General features: G+C 39.8%; 1 protein-coding gene across 3 annotated transcripts in view; it reads right to left on the bottom strand.

The window, feature by feature from the left end:
* Window positions 1-15,167, bottom strand: part of dlk2 (delta-like 2 homolog (Drosophila)) — a 42,259-nt gene extending 27,092 nt beyond the window's left edge. Inside the window, exon 1 of one of the 3 annotated variants that reach the window (XM_056760488.1) lies at window positions 15,149-15,167. The gene's annotated coding sequence lies outside the window, so the exon portion shown is untranslated. Of the gene's footprint in view, window positions 1-1,664; window positions 2,545-4,860; window positions 5,832-15,148 lie in introns of those variants that run through there. The other 2 variants (XM_056760486.1, XM_056760485.1) reach the window with 2 other exon arrangements.
* Between the last annotated feature and the right edge of the window lie 4,199 nt (window positions 15,168-19,366).

Below are 19,366 nucleotides of genomic sequence, written 5' to 3'. Positions count from 1 at the left end.
GTTTTTCAACAGTCTAATCTAGTCTAAAGGGGTCTAAAGGGTATGTCTGTTCTATAATTCTGTTGTACATCTTAAAGAGTTACTGACAGCTTACTTAATGAACAATGCGATGTGACCAATGTGTCTCTCTGACTGTAAGGTGTTTAGTTTTCAATTTTTTTAATTAAACAATAAACCATGAGAGGCAGTTATTGGATCACCCGCGGGGTGTTCTGTTATAACCACTGTTCTTCTTGAGAAACAAGCAATAAGAATGCGATAAAAGAAACCTGTCTTGAATATATAGACATTATACTGTATAAAGGTAAGATATAGTATAATGTAGAATAAACAACATATTACTATAATTATAATAATGTAAATACAATCCGGTAAAAATTGTCTGGCAGCTGGGGCGGAAAAAATAAACCGTAAAATGAAATTACATGTTTTCAATGGTTTTCTTGTCAATTTGCAGCATGTTTCTGTAATTTCTACGTTTTTATGATCCTGTTTTCAGAAATAATCTGTAATCTGTTTAAAAATCTGTTAAAAAACAGTGCAATTTCATAAAATTACTAATGTTTATTACATTATGTGTGGAAAATCTTAGAAAATACAACAATTCTGTAAAATTAATACATTTAATCTGAGAAAACCTTTGATAATGCTGCTTACACATGAAAGTTGCACATGCTGTGTACTATTCATCTTTAAAGCAAGATGGGTAGTACAGTACATGCTATTTTGTCTATGAGCAGCACCACTTTTGTTAAAAACAATTTATACATATAGAAATTATTAGTAACAGTCTTAATGATATGTGAATTTACCTCAAGAGTATTGGACAGGCTTACACAGAAAATGTAAAAAATAAATCATTGCAAAAATAAAACACACACTCTTAAAAATAAAAGTGCTTCACGATGGCATAGAAGAACATTCTTTGCCTAAATGGTTCTATAAAGACCCTTTAACATCCAAAGAACCATTGTGTTTCACAAACGGTTCTTTGTGGCAAAATGTTTCTTCAGATTATAAAAATGTATGAAAGAGATGGTTCTTTAAAGAACCTTTGACTGAATGATTCTTTGTGGAACAACAAATGATTCTCTTCTGGCAACCTTCTTAGCATCTTCATTTTTACGAGTGTAAATCCATAAAAGTGTGAACACTGGATTTAAAATCATCATTTAGCAGTGAGCTTCAATGTAAATTTGACAGAAAAACAGCACGTGACTCCTTTCATCAGCATCTACCTTAGCAATGGTCCCACACATCATTTCCACTACATGCCACTGTGCAAATGACAAAAATATTAATAAACTACTGTCACGACTACCTGGCTCACAGTAGCAATGACATAAGGGAGACCAGACCGTTTGTAAAGTTAAACCAAAAGTAATTTATTAAACATTAAATTATACGATGTAATTATAATTTGAATCATTACATGTATAAAAGTCAGTAAATGAGAAGCACAAGAAAATAAATCAAAAGTGTAGAGCAGATCAGTAAAATGAACTTTACCTGATCATTTTTCTAAAAGTCTAGCATAAAAATATTTCACACAAGCATGTTCATTTTTTAAAGTCACACTTTTAAAAAGGTACTTCATAACCAATATCTTCTGTTGGAGATTTTTAAACCCACAATTAAACAAATAGATATATAAGCACACTTACTCTCAACTGCTGTAGATGTTACACAGGTGTTGGTGGCCCCTCCTGTAGAGTGTTGAAACTGATCTTGCACATGCATACATACACCATGAGAAGGTCTTTTAAAAACACACACAAAAACTACACACAACTATTCATTCCGGTACATGCGCACCCTCAAGATCAGCCTTGTAGTGAGACACGTTTTGTCAATACAAATGCTTGTTTGTAGCAGGAGACAAGGATCCACCTCCCTACTCAACAAGCCAATCTGCTCAAGGACTAGCTCTTAAAGAGACAGACACCCCCCACCATCATCCTCTCTAACCTACAGTACTCACACAACAATCTCATGGTTACAACATATATACAGCAGACATCACACTATTTCTGACAAACCCACATTTTGGTATTTGAACTTGTACAAACCCACAGCAAGTTTTTCGTTGTTTCATAGCGGCCGCGTAAACATTCTTTGGCACAGATGAACAAAGCCTATGGATGTGGGCATTTGACACATTTTTGTCCGTTTTGATTACAGTCTGGCAGAAATGCATTGTGGCAAATCCCTTTGCGGTAACGGCAGGGCATATTACTGTTGCTGTAGCGACAGACAAGACTCCTGATGTTGGGGGCTGATGTGCCCACACGTTCCTCTGCAGGGGATTGTGTGGAGCGTATCATTTTTCAGCAGATTATCTCAACAATATCAGGCCTGTGGAACATTCGAAAACAGGCACCTACATGTCCACACCACTGTGATGGGAGACCGCAATACACATACACACATACGCATGCATGCACGTATATACTCGCCCGCTGGTGCACAAATATAAAGCCGTTAATCAGGGCGTACGTATGTCCGTCCATTTAATTAACTTTTTTGGAAGCGTAATGGGTAGTTCCGATCCTGATAGTCTATTTGTGAAATAGCCAGATGAGTGTATAGATGAATAGGAGAGCACTCAAAAATCATTTGTTTGGGTTGCCTGCCTCTATTGAGAGAATGGCGCGCCTTTTATGTTAGCAAATCAGCTCTGCTATTTTCCACACCGATTTGTATTTGTGTCCTGCCATGACCTGATTGTGATGTTTGTGCTGAAGATGGCAGTGAAATAATTATGGCATTCAAAGTCTCCTGTTCTGCATCGCCGTGCATGATTTCTGCTCGGGCTATACACCGTTATTCACTGCAATCCCAACAATTTTGGCCATTTTGAAAATTGAGGACTTCGCCTGAAAGAGCACTTGTAATGTTTTGCTGATTTTATGAAATAATTGATGAAATAATTTCAAAATGTTTGTACCTTTGAATATAAGGAATGTTGTTTGCTTTATATACAGTAGTTATGATAATATTACTTTATAATGCTGTTAAAGGGATCGTTTACTTCAAAAATGTTTTTTTTAATAATTTATTTATCCTCGTATCATTACAAAACCGTGTATGGCTTTCTTTCTTATAGAAAACACAGAAAATATTTTGAAGAATGTGGCAGCCAATCAACATTGACTTCCATTGTATGGACACACAACCACTAAGTGTTTGAACAACACGAGGGTGAATAAATGAATTTTTGTTTTACACTATTTCAGTTTACCTGATTATAAAACCAGCCATTTCATCTTTAAATTCTGATTGGATTGATAAGTTTACTGTTACATTATACTATGTGTACCCAGGAAAAACTGTCTTTTACTGTGTTTTACACCAACCAATACCATAACTGTGCTTGTTTCTCTGAGATGCACACTGGGAGACATAAATACGATGCAGGTGGGTGTTTAACAGCACAGACTCAAGCTCAGCCTCAAGCTGTTTGATATATTTGGACTCACACACTCCGTGTTAATGTTGTATCTTTGATGTTTTTGATTTACATATTAAAATTGTATCTCATGCAAAGTGCATCAGTATAATCCTGGTTTGTGTGGCGGTCACTGTTACTATAGCAACAGAGCGAGCATGCCTACTGTATGTACCAGCACAGTGACCTATACTATTGAACAGATTGACCATTGAATTGTTCTAATTGTATAATATGATTTTCAACATATGGGTTTATCACTCAACATACAGTATGGCAGTGATTTATCTGCCACATACAGTCTATCACCCACAATAGTTTAGGAAGCCACCAGTAACAAACATTTCTCATTTAGCCTACATATTTTTTATCTATTAATTTACTTGTTCCATATTTAAATTTAAAAGCTTAATATTTTAAAATATAATTTTGCATGATCAGGTGCCAATATCTGAATGGTCACACCCATAATATTCCTCATAAATATTCTAGCACATATTCCTCATAAATGGGCACATTAAAATTAAATTATAAAAACTAGAGATGCACTGATACTAAATTTCTCCACCAATACCTGATATTCAGAGTGATATACCGATTCTGAAGATTAAATGAATGTTTTTTCTTTTTCTGAATGTTATTAATTCATATTGACTATTAATACATCTAAACATTTTCTATATAAAGAGCACAAATTCATTGCATATCTGTTTTTAGCTTTTATCTGTAAAGAGCTTTTATTGACAGATAGACTACCTATTATTGGCTGATACATCGGTGCAGCTCTAATAATAACTATTGTACGGTCTACGAATAGCAGTTTCTTCTTTATTTGTTTGGGTGTTTTTGCTTCTGATTTATGCATTTATTTCACAGAAATCCTACAAAGTATTTTGTCTGTTAAATTTTGCGTCACATCCATAAAATAGAAGACTTGTACATAGACTTTATCAGCAAGAGTTTAGTAAGATGTAAACAGATGGTTCAATATATTGATAATACATTCTGTGAGAGTTTATGTCACACCATAGCGCAAAGTGTCACACCCGTAACCCTGAAGTGGCCCACTTATTCATCTTTTACTACTGAAATCCTACAGTAGCTCGACGAGAGCTGTAGAGAGTAGATTATAGAGTCACTGTTTTATGAGGAAGTGACGGTATTTATGAGCTCCATTTACAACTAACTGATGTACCGACGCAATGCAGACCAAAGCAGTGAGTATATCAGTAAATATAAGGCTATGAATCAGTTGCTATATCAATATGTAAGAATTAAATCCTGACCCTCGCAATGTTGCAGATACACACTCAAAACAATCGTAAAGTTAAAAAAAGTTACATTTTAAGCAATCTTTACCTCAGAAATTTGTATGTAGACAAAACATTTTCACACAAATGTTCATCACCTACCCTCATACAGTCTGCTGCTGTCTTCTGTGTTAGAATCAGGATCCTGTTAGTCAGGATCTTCTGGACTCTTGATGTTGGTCGCAACTGTCAACCGTGGTGTTGTTTTCTGCCTGCGAGCCGGGTCCCCCTCTTCTCATTTTGTGTATGCCGGGCATCCGTCTTTGAAGTTATTTTGGCATGTGTCTAAGTTGCAGACAGCATGAAGAAGTGGTTGCTTGACCTTCCCTTCACCCTAAACCCTCCTCTCAGATGGAGGACAAGGTGGCGCACACGGCTGTGCACTTCACAGCCTCTCGCACCGTCCCGCTTCTCTGACTTGGGGTGTCTGTTCACACCCTAAACATAGTCACTTGTCCTGTGTCACTGACAGATTATAGTAGTGCTTTATGAACACCCCCTTGATAAAAGGCCTATATTCCTCTCCGACAATAGCATTGTTTCGACTGTATTTGAAAGATCCTCATTCCTGGAGGCTACATCCCTTGTTGTCTCCAAGTCTCAAAGTTGTCAGTTTTGATCGATTTTCTTCTAAAGGCTTCTATTGTCTTATTTCAAGTGTAGTTCCAACTTAATTTTCTGTCTATTTTTTTCCACACCAGGTTTCCAAGGCAAATTATTCAAAGACTCAATTTATGAAACGGCTAGACGGTGGCAATAAATTTAGATCCCTGAAGCTTCTTGTGAGACGTAAATTGCTCCTCTGGCCTTGACATCCTGTATCGCTTTTTATTATTAAGACACAAGGTCTTGAAATCCTCTTAATCCGCTCAACATCTGACTGTGCGCTGAACACCAATCCTTTTGTAAGCTCTCTTTGATAGGTGGAGGCACTAAAACTACATTGGTCGAAACTTGACACACACAAAAAGAGCAGCTGAACTCACACCCAGTTGACCTACGACACCCAGGTACCAACGTGGCATCCCCAAAAAGGAACTCCGTTGGAAATAAGAAAGTGTTGTGGATATTGGCTTCTTGATTTTGAGACATTTTTTTCTTGCTCCTTAAAGATATGTGTTTTGTAAGAAGATCCCGTTCAGGAAATTAACACCCTTCTTCCAGTGTGCATCAAGCTTGCGGTAGAAATTAACATTCCATAGTTGGGATGCTCTTCTCCCTTTACTTATATCCGGATGGCGTTTGGAGCACCTAGTGCGTAAATGTCCTTAGACTTCCTGGCCCAAGGGATGTGGCCCCATTGTTGTAACCTAATCTTGTATCTCATTGTTACATGCAGACGGTGTGGCTAAAAGAGATTGTGTGGTCTGGAAGAAGGCTAATTTTGACCAGATGGGTGGTGACATTGAAATTACTGCCGGTTGAGAGGTGGTACATTTGGATGTACCATGCAGCTGTGGGATGCCTTCTTCTCTAACTGCTAGTGATCTGAACACAATGCTTGATGGGTTGACCATCAGGAGGCCTTGATAGCTGTTGTATAGAATGACTCGCAGATATGCGCTACTGAGGTGCTTCTCTAACCACCTGGCACAAAATGCTCTTCTGTTTATGCTGCGATGAGATTGGAGCTGCAGAGAACATCAAACACGTCACATTGAAGGCAACCTTGACCCCAGAGCAGCTGAAGATAGAGAGGAATACAAAAGGCCAAATGGGCATTTGAAACCTTGAAGTCCATGAATATACACACCCTGTGTTTGGGCCTTGTGTACAGTTTGGTCTGTCTTCAGATGGACTTTCAAGCAGTCACAACTTGGATTTAGCAAGCTAAAAATGTAATTCCTGCAGGACATTAAAATGCTGACTCTATTTACTTGTGAATATTCCTGTTGTTAGTCCAAGAGAATTGTGCTTAGTTTTGTTATCTTTTATTAAATTGTTTAATGTTATGGGGTAAATTCCACAGGTGAATAAGATTTGGCTAAGTGTTTTTTAGTGAATTTAACTGTTTTATTGTAGAGAATTTTTTCAGAAATTTAATTATTTTGACATTGTGTCAATTTTTTACTTTTTTAGATTAGATTAGATTCAACTTTATTGTCATTACACATATACAAGTACAGTGTAACGAAATGTAGTTTAGGTCTAACCAGAAGTGCAATTAGCAAGTGCAGATATACAGTGTGAATAAATAAAGAATACGATATTAGGAAAATAATTTACGATGGGCATGTACTATAAAAATATGACAATCGGTATGTTCTATGAACAATATATACAGAAGGCTATATACTGTGAACATTAATGTACAGGAGGTTATGAACAGATAACAATATAGACTATACAATAGTGCAAGTGACTTGAGTGTGCATTAGTTACAGACATTAGCTATTAAAGTTACAGTGCAGTAGATGAGTTAATGTGGTTATTAAAGGTACGGTGCAATACATGAGTAGATGCAGATATACAGTTACAGTGCAGTAGATGAGTTAGTGCAGATATTGAAGCTATAGTGCAATAGATGAGTAGATGCAGTTAGTTATGCGATAGATGCAATGCAATAGATGAGTTAGAGTGCAGTAGGTGAGTTAGTGCAGTTATTGAAGTTACAGTGCAGTAGATGAGTTAATGCAGTTTTTAAGGTTACAGTGAAGTAGATGAGTTAATGCAGTTATGAAAGAGTAGTCCATTAGTGCAAATGAGCATTCAGTGTAATATTCCTGGTGTGCAAGTGAGCAGAATAGAGTGCAAATGATGCTGAGTGTGTGTAAACAGTCCGGTAGAGCAGATACATGAAGTACTGGTGTGTACAGTTCAGTCACGCATGGCAGCCCTATAGTGCAATGTAAACATTGTAATAGCAGCATTAAGTTAAAGTTATGAGAGGTAGTGAAATTAGTGGGGAGCAGTGTTCAGTAATGAAACAGCTCTGGGAAAAAAGCTTTTTCCTAGTCTGCTGGTTCTTGCCTGGAGGCACCTGAAGCGCCTACCGGAAGGCAGGAGAGTAAACAGTCTATGAGCGGGATGAGAGGAGTCCTTGAGAATGCTGCGAGCTCGACGCAGACAGCGATTCTTCTGGATGTCCTCAATGGAAGGGAGTGTAGTCCCTGTGATGCGCTGGGCTGTTTTCACCACCCGCTGCAGTGCCTTGCACTCAGCAACAGAACAGTTCCCGTACCAGACTGTGACACAGTTGGTCAGGATGCTCTCTATCGTGCAGCGATAGAAGTTCACCAGGATAGTTGAAGACAGTTGGTTTTTCTTCAGTGTCCTCAGAAAGAAGAGACGCTGGTGAGCCTTCTTGACCAGGCATGAGGTGTTGGTGGTCCAGGACAGGTCCTCCGAAATGTGGGTCCCCAGGAACTTAAAACTGGAAACACGTTCAACAGCCGTCCCGTTAATGTGGATGGGGTCGTGTGTGCCTCCTTTCGCCTTCCTGAAGTCCACGATGATCTCCTTTGTCTTGGAGGTGTTAAGGAGCAGGTTGTTGTTTGAGCACCATGTGGCCAGGTGCCGTACCTCCTCCCTGTAAGCAGTCTCATCGTTGTTGCTGATGAGACCAATCACTGTTGTATCGTCTGCAAACTTGATTAAGGAGTTAGTTCCATTCACAGGCCTGCAGTCGAGTGTGAAAAGGGAGTAGAGAAAGGGGCTCAGTACGCAGCCCTGTGGTACACCAGTGTTGAGGGTGGTTTTGGTGGAGCAGATGTTGCCTAACCCAACAAGCTGAGGCCTGTTCGTCAGGAAATCCATAATCCAGTTGCAGGTTGAATTGTTAATGCCTAGGTTTCCAAGTTTGATGATTAGCTTGGAAGGGATTACGGTATTGAATGCAGAGCTGAAGTCTACAAACAGCATGCGTGCATAAGTGTCCTTATTGTCCAGATGTGTGAGCACGGAGTGCAGCGCCATGGACACTGCATCATCTGTGCTCCTATTGCTACGGTAGGCAAATTGGTATGGGTCCAGTGTGGATGGTAGAGTGTCTTTTAGGTGTGACAGGACCAGCCGCTCAAAGCACTTCATAACAATGGGTGTGAGTGCTACAGGGCGGTAGTCGTTCAGGCATGTCGGGATGGAATGTTTTGGAATGGGCACAATGGAGGTGGATTTGAAACATGCTGGAACCACTGCTTGGGCGAGGGACAGGTTGAAGATGTCCGTGAAGACCTCAGCGAGCTGCTCCGCACATGCCCGGAGTACGCGACCAGGGATGCCATCAGGGCCGGCAGCCTTGCGCGCGTTTATCCGGCTTAGTGCAGTGAAAACATCTGTGGAATTTAGTGTGATGATTGGGTGGTCGGTGGAAGGTGTGAGCCTGGTGGCGGGTTCCTTGTTGTCTCTCTCAAAGCGTGCATAAAAGTCATTAAGCTCGTTCAGAAAGGCAGCATCTGTGGTTATGGGGATGGAGTGGTTGGGTTTATAGTCACTAATGGCCTGGATGCCCTGCCACATGCGTCGAGGGTCAGAATTGGCAAAATGCTCCTCTAGCTTCAACTTGTAGCAGTGCTTGGCCTTTTTGATGCCCCTCTTCAGATTTGCCCTGGAAGTACTATAGGCCTGCGCATCACCTGATCTGAAGGCGGTGTTGCGTGCTTTCAGCAGGAGGCGCACTTCCTTGTTCATCCATGGCTTCTGATTCGGGTATATGGTGATCTGCTTTTGAGTTGTGACACTATCAATAGTGGTATTGATGTAGTCCAATACAGAGGAGGTGTAGCTGTCTATATCCGTGTGAGAGCCACTGGTGGCATGAGAAGCAAACATACTCCAGTCTGTGTGTAGAAACCTTTCCTGGAGTGTGAAGTCTGCCCCCGCAGGCCACACCTTGATGGTCTTCACTGATGGCTTCACACGATTAATGAGAGCTGAATACTTGGGGGTGAGGAACAAAGAAAGGTGATCAGATTGACCTAGGTGGGGGAGGGGGGTCGCGGCGTAAGCTTCAGCCATGTTTGTATAGACATGATCCAAAGTTTTGTTTCCTCTTGTGTGGCAGGAAACATGCTGATGAAATTTAGGGAGCACTGTCTTTAAGTTTGAGTGATTAAAATCTCCCGCAACAATAAATGCAGCCTCCGGGTGAGCAGTCTGTTGTTTACTGATGGCTGCATGAAGTTCTTTCATAGCAAGCTTGGCATCAGCATCCGGTGGAATATAAGCTGCCGTTATAATGGTGGAAGTGAATTCACGTGGCAGATAAAACGGTCTACATTTAACCATGAGAAACTCAAGGTTAGCCGAGCAGTGTCTCCCGACAATAACAGAGTTCGTGCACCAAGCTTTATTGACATAAATGCACAGTCCACCTCCTCTTGTCTTACCGGATTCCTCTGCCGTTCTATCCGCGCGGTGTGTGTTGTAGCCCGCTAACTCAATAGCGTTCTCCGGTATGCCGCTGTGTAGCCATGTTTCCGTGAAGATTATGACATTGCAGTTCAAAAGTTTTTTGTTGTTGATGATGCGGAGTCGAATCTCATCCATTTTGTTCACTAATGATCGTACATTAGCAAGGACAATGCTGGGTAAAGAGAGCCTGTGTGGTGTTAGCTGTAGCTTAGCTCTTAGCCCTCCGCGTTTTCCCCGCCTTTGTTTACGATCTCGACGCCGCCGGCGAGCACTTCCGCCCGGCCGTGTGGGGTGAGTAGCGTCGGGTGTTTTAGCGATCTCAGGGACGAGTTGAATGTTGCTGATATAACTTCCGGGAATGCGCAAACCGATATCCAAAAGCTCATGCCGGGTGTACGTTGTGAATGCACAACTGTTCTTAACGAACAGGCCCGAGATGAGCAAGAAAAACACTATATAATTGCTAAAACTGGAGAGACGCTGAGCCTCGCGATGTTCACGCGCCGCCATCTTGGTCCCATCTTTGGCTGAAAATAAATCATTTTACATGTAATTGAAATACTATGTTATAGTAATTTTACCTTACAAAAATGAAATTTTCTGGCACCCCAGTTGCTGGAATATTACCGTTTTCATGTGTATGCTTTCCTGTTTATAGCGGCATAAAATGTTTAATTTTGTACATTAAAAAATGCTCGTTTTTCATTAACAAATATACCTTTATGCTTTGTGATGTTATAAAAATGGTATTTACTATATTCCATTTATACAGATTTTGCATACAGGTAATTCTTGTCATGCTACTACAATTTTCCTGTAATTTTGAAATGCAGAGGAAAAAAATGCTAAATGTTTTACATTGTACTTTTACATGAAGTAATGCGGTAATGATCAACACAATAAAGGTTATGAAAATAATAGTAAATAAAAATAGATGTAAAAAAGCTAATTTTATAGAATTTTCCTTTTTTCAGATTTTTCATGTATTTTGAAAGATGATCAAAAACTGTCAAATTAAAGAATTTTTTTATTATTTTAAGAAATATTGAGAAATATTTATAAATTCATTACATAACAATGTGTAAAGCAAAAAAAGTTAATAGATTTTTAGGTTTTCAATTTCAAAAATGTTCTCTAAGTGAAATTGAATCTCATAGTCTGTGTACCAAATTTAGTATAATCATCAAATGTGCTCTCTAAAAGATCAATGGAAATCCTTTCAGAAGCAATCCAGTGCTGTGCTATGGCTCACTAATCCATTCCTGACCACTTTATACAAACTATCTATACAAACATGGTTGAAGCTTACACCGCGACCCCCCTCCCCCACCTGGGTCAATCTGATCACCTTTCTTTGTTCCTCACCCCCAAGTATTCACCTCTCATTAATCGTGTGAAGCCATCAGTGAAGACCATCAAGGTGTGGCTTGCGGGGGCAGACTTAACACTCCAGGAAAGGTTTCTACACACAGACTGGAGTATGTTTGCTTCTCAGGCCAGCAGTGGCTCTCACACGGACATAGACACATACACCTCCTCTGTATTGGACTACATCAATACCAAATGATAGTGTCACAGATCAAAAGCAGATCACCATATACCCGAATCAGAAGCCATGGATGAACAAGGAAGTGCGCCACCTGTTGAAAGCACGCAACAACGCCTTCAGATCAGGTGATGCACAGGCCTATTGTACTTCCAGGGCAAATCTGAAGAGGGGCATCAAAAAGGCCAAGCACTGCTACAAGTTGAAGTTAGAGGAGCATTTTACCAATTCTGACCCTCAACGCATGTGGCAGGGCATCCAGGCCATTAGTGACTACAAACCCAACCACTCCATCCCCATAGCCACAGATGCTGCCTTTCTGAACGAACTTAATGACTTTTATGCACGCTTTGAGAGAGACAATAATGAACCCGCCACCAGGCTCACACCTTCTATTGACCTCCCAATCTTCACACTAAACTCCATAGATGTTTACACTGCACTAAGCCGGATAAACGCACACAAGGCTGCTGGTCCTGATGGCATCCCTGGTCGCGTACTCAGGGCATTTGCGGAGCAGCACGCTGGGATCTTCACGGATATCTTCAACCTGTCCCTCGCCCAAGCAGTTGTTCCAGCATGTTTCAAATCCACCTCCATTGTGCCCATTCCAAAACATTCCAGCCCGACATGCCTGAATGACTACCGCCCTGTAGCACTCACACCCATTGTTATGAAGTGCTTTGAGCGGCTGGTCCTGTCACAACTAAAAGACTCTTTACCATCCACACTGGACCCATACCAATTTGCATACCGTAGCAACAGGAGCACAGATGATGCGGTGTCCATGGCGCTGCACTCCGTGCTCACACATCTGGATAATAAGGACACTTATGCACGCATGCTGTTTGTAGACTTCAGCTCTGCATTCAATACCGTCATCCCTTCCAAGCTAATCATCAAACTTGGAAACCTAGGCATTAACAATTCAACCTGCAACTGGATTATGGACTTCCTGACGAACGGGCCTCAGCTTGTTAGGTTAGGCCACATCTGCTCCACCACCATCACCCTCAACACTGGTGTACCACAGGGCTGCGTACTGAGCCCCTTTCTCTACTCCCTTTTCACACTCGACTGCAGACCTGTGAATGGACCTAACTCCTTCATCAAGTTCGCAGACGATACAACTGATTGGTCTCATCAGCAACAACGATGAGACTGCTTACAGGGAGGAAGTACGGCACCTGGCCACATGGTGCTCAAACAACAACCTGCTCCTTAACACCTCCAAGACAAAGGAGATCATAGTGGACTTCAGGAAGGCGAAAGGAGGCACACACGACCCCATCCACCCCCATCCACATTAACGGGATGGCTGTTGAACGTGTTTCCAGTTTTAAGTTCCTGGGGACCCATATTTCGGAGGACCTGTCCTGGACCACCAACACCTCATGCCTGGTCAAGAAGGCTCACCAGCGTCTCTTCTTTCTGAGGACACTGAAGAAAAACCAACTGTCTTCAACTATCCTGGTGAACTTCTATCGCTGCACGATAGAGAGCATCCTGACCAACTGTGTCACAGTCTGGTACGGGAACTGTTCTGTTGCTGAGCGCCAGGCACTGCAGCGGGTGGTGAAAACAGCCCAGCGCATCACAGGGACTACACTCTCTTCCATTGAGGACATCCAAAAGAAACGCTGTCTGCGTAGAGCTCGATGCATTCTCTCACCCCGCTCATAGACTGTTTACTCTCCTGCCTTCCGGCAGACGCTTCAGGTGCCTCCGGACAAGAACCAGCAGACTAGGAAACAGCTTTTTTCCCAGAGCTGTTTCATTATTGAACTATGCTCCCCACTGATTCCACTACCCCTCAAAACTTTAACTTTAATGCTGCTATTACATTGTTTACATTGCACTACAGGGCTGCCATGCATGATTGAACTGTACACACCAGTACTTCATGTATCTGCTCTATCGGACTGTTTACACACACAGCATCATTTGCACTCTATACTGCTCACTTGCACACCAGGAATATTACACTGAATGCTCATTTGCACTAATGGACTACTCTCATAACTAGATTACCTCATCTAGTGCACTGTAACTTTCATAACTGCATTACCTCATCTACTGCACTGTAACTTTCATAACTGCATTACCTCATCTACTGCATTGTAACTTCAATGACTGCACCAACTTCTCTACTGCACTGTAACTCATCTATTGCATTACTGCATCTATTGCATAACTAACTGCATCTACTCATCTATTGCACTATAACTTCAATAACTGCATTAACTCATCTACTGCACTGTGACCTTAATAACCGCATTAACGCATCTACTGCACTGTAACTTCAATAACTGCATTAACTCATCTACTGCACTGTAACCTCAATAACTGCACTAACTCATCTACTGCACTGTAAATGTATAACTGCATCTACTCATGTATTGCACTATAACTTCAATAACTCATGTACTGCACTGTACCTTTAATAACCGCATCAACTCATCTACTGCACTGTAACTTTAATAGCTAATGTCTGTAACTAATGCACACTCAAATCACTTGCACTATTGTATAGTCTATATTGTTATCTGTTCATAACCACCTGTACATTAATGTTCACAGTATATAGCCTTCTGTTTATATTGTTCATAGTACATACCGACTGTCATATTTTCATAGTACATGGCCATTGTATAGTATTTTCCTAATATTGTATTCTGTATTTATTCACACTGTATATCCTGCACTTGCTAATTGCACTTCTGGTTAGACCTAAACTACATTTCGTTACACTGTACTTGTATATGTGTAATGACAATAAAGTTGAATCTATCATCTAATCATCTTATAGAATACTGTTCTACTTCCTTCTTAAGCTAAATGATACTGAAAAGTGACTAAGAGAGGCTGTCAAGCTTGTCTTTAGTCTCCGTAAAATATGAATTAATATGGCCGTCAACTAAATAGCGTGTTGAAGGAGTAGCAAGTGTACAGAAAGATGGCGAATGTGTATGGCGTATGTGACATCTGATATTTAGCACAGCGGAGCAGAGGACTTGAGCTTCATTATTCATTCTTACAACTCACAACAGCAGAGACATGCAGTATGGAAAACTGTATTCATCGAATAGTCTTTTCTCACAGAAATTTTCTTATATCTCATGTCAAAACATTCAACTATCCATCCACACGAATCTTGATCCCAAAGACATTTTGACTTTCTGACAACAAGTACATCATCAGATACCAACAAACATTTTGACAATAAAACTTAGAGAGAGACATTAGTCATAGAGCGAGTTACGCTCCAGTGAGAGTATATGGGTTTGAATTAAGCTGACAGTCTGACAGACATGACCAAGATTTTGTGAACCGTTCAAACGCACATTTTATTTGATATTTTACAGAGAACCTCTACTGCCGTCTTCATATATCAAACAGTGTCTCATTCCCTCCTGCACACGTGTCTACACTTGCTGTGAAGTGCTTCATTGTGCTTAAATGCCACAAGCTTATGAAGCAGAAAATATTTACCTGTTCTGTGTAAAATGAGGGAAGACAACTGTCCCAAATAATTCCTTTTTTCCGTCTTTCTCCAGATCACCATCCCAGTCCTCAATGACAGTAACACAAAGTCCCCGAAGCTGTTTATTGCTCGCCGCAATAAATCAGCTTATTCACTCGACCCTGGAGTGCAACATTATGCTCACAGCCACCTGTCTGTTGAGCGATCCGCTTCCAAACGTCACGCTGATATTAAATGATAATGCAGATGTGACCGTGCCTATGTGTGGGATATAAACAAGCCAACTAGAACTCTGTATGTATGAAAAAAATTAGATCAAGTTTTCAGAGCTTCGAAGGTAGTCACTAACACAGCCATGAGTGGAACACAGTCATTATTTAGACAGTTCATCATCATATGAGGAAAAGTTAGAGGAGAGATATATCAGATCTCTGATTTCACACAGCAGTGAGTGACAGCCACTGTAAACTAATGTTGGGGGGAGTCATCAGAGATACGTCTGTGAAGGAAATCAGGGAGTGACGGGTAAAACCAGACCTTAAGCACCAGAAAATGAATTTGTGGATAAATAAAACCATTTTGTATAAATACATACTACAGAGTTCAAAGCCTTGTAAAGTTTAAATTTTGAAACCTGTTAAGACAGTTTAATGGATACTTCATCCAAAAATGAAAATTCGGTCATGAATTACTCAAACTCTAGTTGTTCCAAATCTGTATAAATGTCTTTGTTCTGTTGAACACAGAGAAAGATATTTGGATGAATACTTGTAGCCAAACAGTTCTTGGGCCCCATTGACTACCATAAAGAGAAAAAATGAAAATGGTAGTCAAAAGTGACCCAGAATGGTTTGCTGTCCTACATTCTTCAAAATATATTATTTTGTGATCAACAGAACAAAAAAATATATAAAGTCATTTTTCCCACAATGGTAATCAATGCGGTCCAAAAGCTTTTTGGTTATAAGCATTGTTCCAAAGATATTTCTCTGTGTTCATCAAGCCAAACAAAGAAACTTATACAGATTTAGAATAACTCAAAGGTGAGAAAAAACGTTTTTTTGGGGGGGAACTATCCCTTTAATGGTAAAGGAACATATTCAAACTGAGAAATAACAGATTTCTTCGATGACAGCAAAATATTCAATTACTGGAGCCAAAATGCTGTATTTTTGACACCCCTAAACCTATCAATTCAAGCCCTGACTATTACCTAATGGGTCAGTCTTCAAAGCAAAGTTCACTGAAGTGTAGTAGATCAGATCAGATCAGATCACATGACCAGTATATAAACACATCCTCAATCTATTTAGGAAAAGTCCAGATTTGGACTTAAAGAACAGAAGAGAAGAAAAGGTTCCTTTCATGATACCAAAGCAGACTGAGTCACTGTTAAGTGCTTATAATAACCGGACACCTGATCCCTGACTGCTGATGTGGGGCTGAAGATGCATCGTAAGACATTGCAAGACATAAATCATAAAGACAGAATAGGTGACAACCAATGTCAGATCAAAAAGAAGGAAGATTTTCTCAATACTGCAATAGTCAGTTTCACTATATTACTACGTTACACATTTTTTTGTGTGTTTTGCATTAAATAAATAGTGCAGTATCTTTATAGTTCTAAGTATTATAAATACTACCATGATGTTCAAATACTCCACATTATTTTAGATTACAAAAAATATTTAATAATACACTAATGAGAATAGGGTCATTAAATAAGTGTCATTAAATAATGTCACAATATAAATGTTTTATACATTTGGTCTCGACATGAAAATTAGTCTCAGTCTGGTTTTGTAAGCATCATTTCAAGATACAAAATCTTCAGCAAGTGGTGCAATTTTCATTAAAAATGCAATTTTAACAACCTAATAAAAATGTTTCTAATCTTGAAGGTAAAAGAGAATATTCAATTTCACAATAATGTCCAGCCACAGCAAGTTGCTTTTTTCCACAAGGAGTTCCCATAATCTATTTGGTGTTTGTGCGCTGACCGGAGTCCTTGCAGTGAGGGTGGTGAAATGAGATGCTATTTCAAGTGTGACATAGGGCTCTGCGCCTTTGAAGTCAGAAGTACAAGAAGATGACTTTTATACCGACGCTGTCATCTGTCAACACCTATATTGAAAGATGAGCAGTTTATATCACAGTCCTGCTGACCTGGGTAGTCTAATGTAGTTTTCCATTAAAGATGGGACCTTTGGACAGACTAATATCACAGACCTTCTAAAATAACAGCAACGGTCGTAATGGAGGGAGCGGGGTCAAACGACGGCAGCTGCAGAGGTCTGGAGTACGCCAAAAGTGATGGACATGACGTTCTTCGCTGCATTGTCCTCAGGAAAATTGCTTCATGTGGGTATTGTCTTTCCCGATGACTGGCTTATTCGCACTTGTGCTACAACGCGTCGGAATGCAAGAACGCTGAGACTGAGGGGCCATCTCTGAGGGCCCCGTCGAGTTCGAGCTGTCTGTCATTGTTGCTTGTAAAAATAACCTCATCATTCTTCAGAAAGCAGCTGCCTTCACGGCTGCAGGGCAGCAATCAACCGCGACAAAGAAGAGGAACAAAAATTTAGCAGTTCACTGATTACTGATGGCTGATGATAATACGCAGAGTGTTGCCTTAATGAGAGTTAATGAGCATCTGTCTGATCTATAGCTCCTACAAAAAGCCATTCAACTGATTATAATATGACAAAAAGAGAGGAGACAGAGATAACAAGCGACTAATGAGGAAGAGAAAACATTCGACTTCTTAAGTCTTAAAGAGTTCTTATAAACGGAATATGAAACATAAACTCAACATACTGTACACAGCTCTTTGATCTTCCAATAACAGATTCAGTTTAACCAACCTGTTTTATTAGGGTCATTATTTAATCTACAATAATTCATTTAAAACTGTTTTTTTATTTTAAAGGCAAATATGTTTTTGTGTTGTTTGGGACCAGTTTGGTAGTTATTTCACCAAAAAAAATATTTTACAGAGATAGTTTTCCCAATTGAAAATTCATTGAATTTATTCATCCTCATCACAACCACTTCACAAGTTATGAAATCCTTTGAGACCAGGGACATCTAGAATGTATTATTTTTTACTTATACAGCTTTTGGTAGCATTTTATTTTACAGTCCTGTTTCCCCTGTACATTCTGTATACTTATTAAAGTAAATATAACAACTGGGTAATAACTAAGTACTAACCCTGAGCCTAAACTTATACCATGTATTACCTTATACTACCCAGTACTTTCTTAGGGAAGTACACTGTAACACTATAGGTACACGAACTGTAAAATAAAGTGCAAACCAGCTTTTTCTTTACTATGATTCAAATTTTTGAATAAATGAGAAAAGGCCAAAACATTTACATCACATTTAATCATTTAGCAGATGCTTTTATCCAAAGCGACTTACAAAGAGTTTAGGGAGCAATAAGCAATATGTCATACTGGAGCAATAATACAATAGGTGGCAATTCAAAGTTACTGGTTTCAACAAAAGCTAGACCACTACCTGTTGAGAGAAAGAGAGAGTGTTTTTTTTTCATTTGTCTGTCAAGCAATGACAGAAGAGATGGGTTTTAAGTCTTTATATAATTTTTTTTGAAAGATGTGTCTTTAGTATTTCCTCCGTCCCTACCATGACATCATTTGAAGTCTGTACCTTAAAGGACGTTGTTAATACCCTGGTCTAATGGTTACAGTGAGCTTTAAGAGCATTTTGTATCCTGGTGTGCAGTAGATTCTTAACTATTACTAGGAAGCAACCAAATGTAAGCTGACGTGTGATGGCATTGTACAAAAGGTTGGATTTTCTTCTATTGAAGCACACAGGATCCACTGGAACATTATCAAATCATTCTTGACTAATATGGATTTTCCAGCAAACTTGTGAAGTTCATGCCAGCTTGAATGCGGTACTCTCTTAATGCAAAAGAAGGACAAAAAGTAAGTAACTTTTCATTTAAATTTCTTATATAAGGATAGTATAATTTGTCTCCTAAAAATAAATATTAAATTAGAAAAGAATATAAAAACTGCCTCGAGAGAAGCGATTGCTAGTTAATGCTCCCTGAACCGCATCATAGCCTTCATTTGCCCTATTTCAACAGAACAGTTGTTTGGCTAGAATTGATGACAATACTGCCGTTTGGAAAGTACGTGTTGAGGATAAAACACTACGGGGTGGTTTCCCGTACAGGGTTTAAGCTA

Source organism: Triplophysa dalaica, chromosome 11 (genome assembly GCF_015846415.1).
Source record: "Triplophysa dalaica isolate WHDGS20190420 chromosome 11, ASM1584641v1, whole genome shotgun sequence".
Taxonomy (NCBI): Eukaryota; Metazoa; Chordata; class Actinopteri; order Cypriniformes; family Nemacheilidae; genus Triplophysa; species Triplophysa dalaica.
Note: the sequence above shows the minus strand (reverse complement) of the source record. Positions and strands in the feature narration are given on the sequence as shown.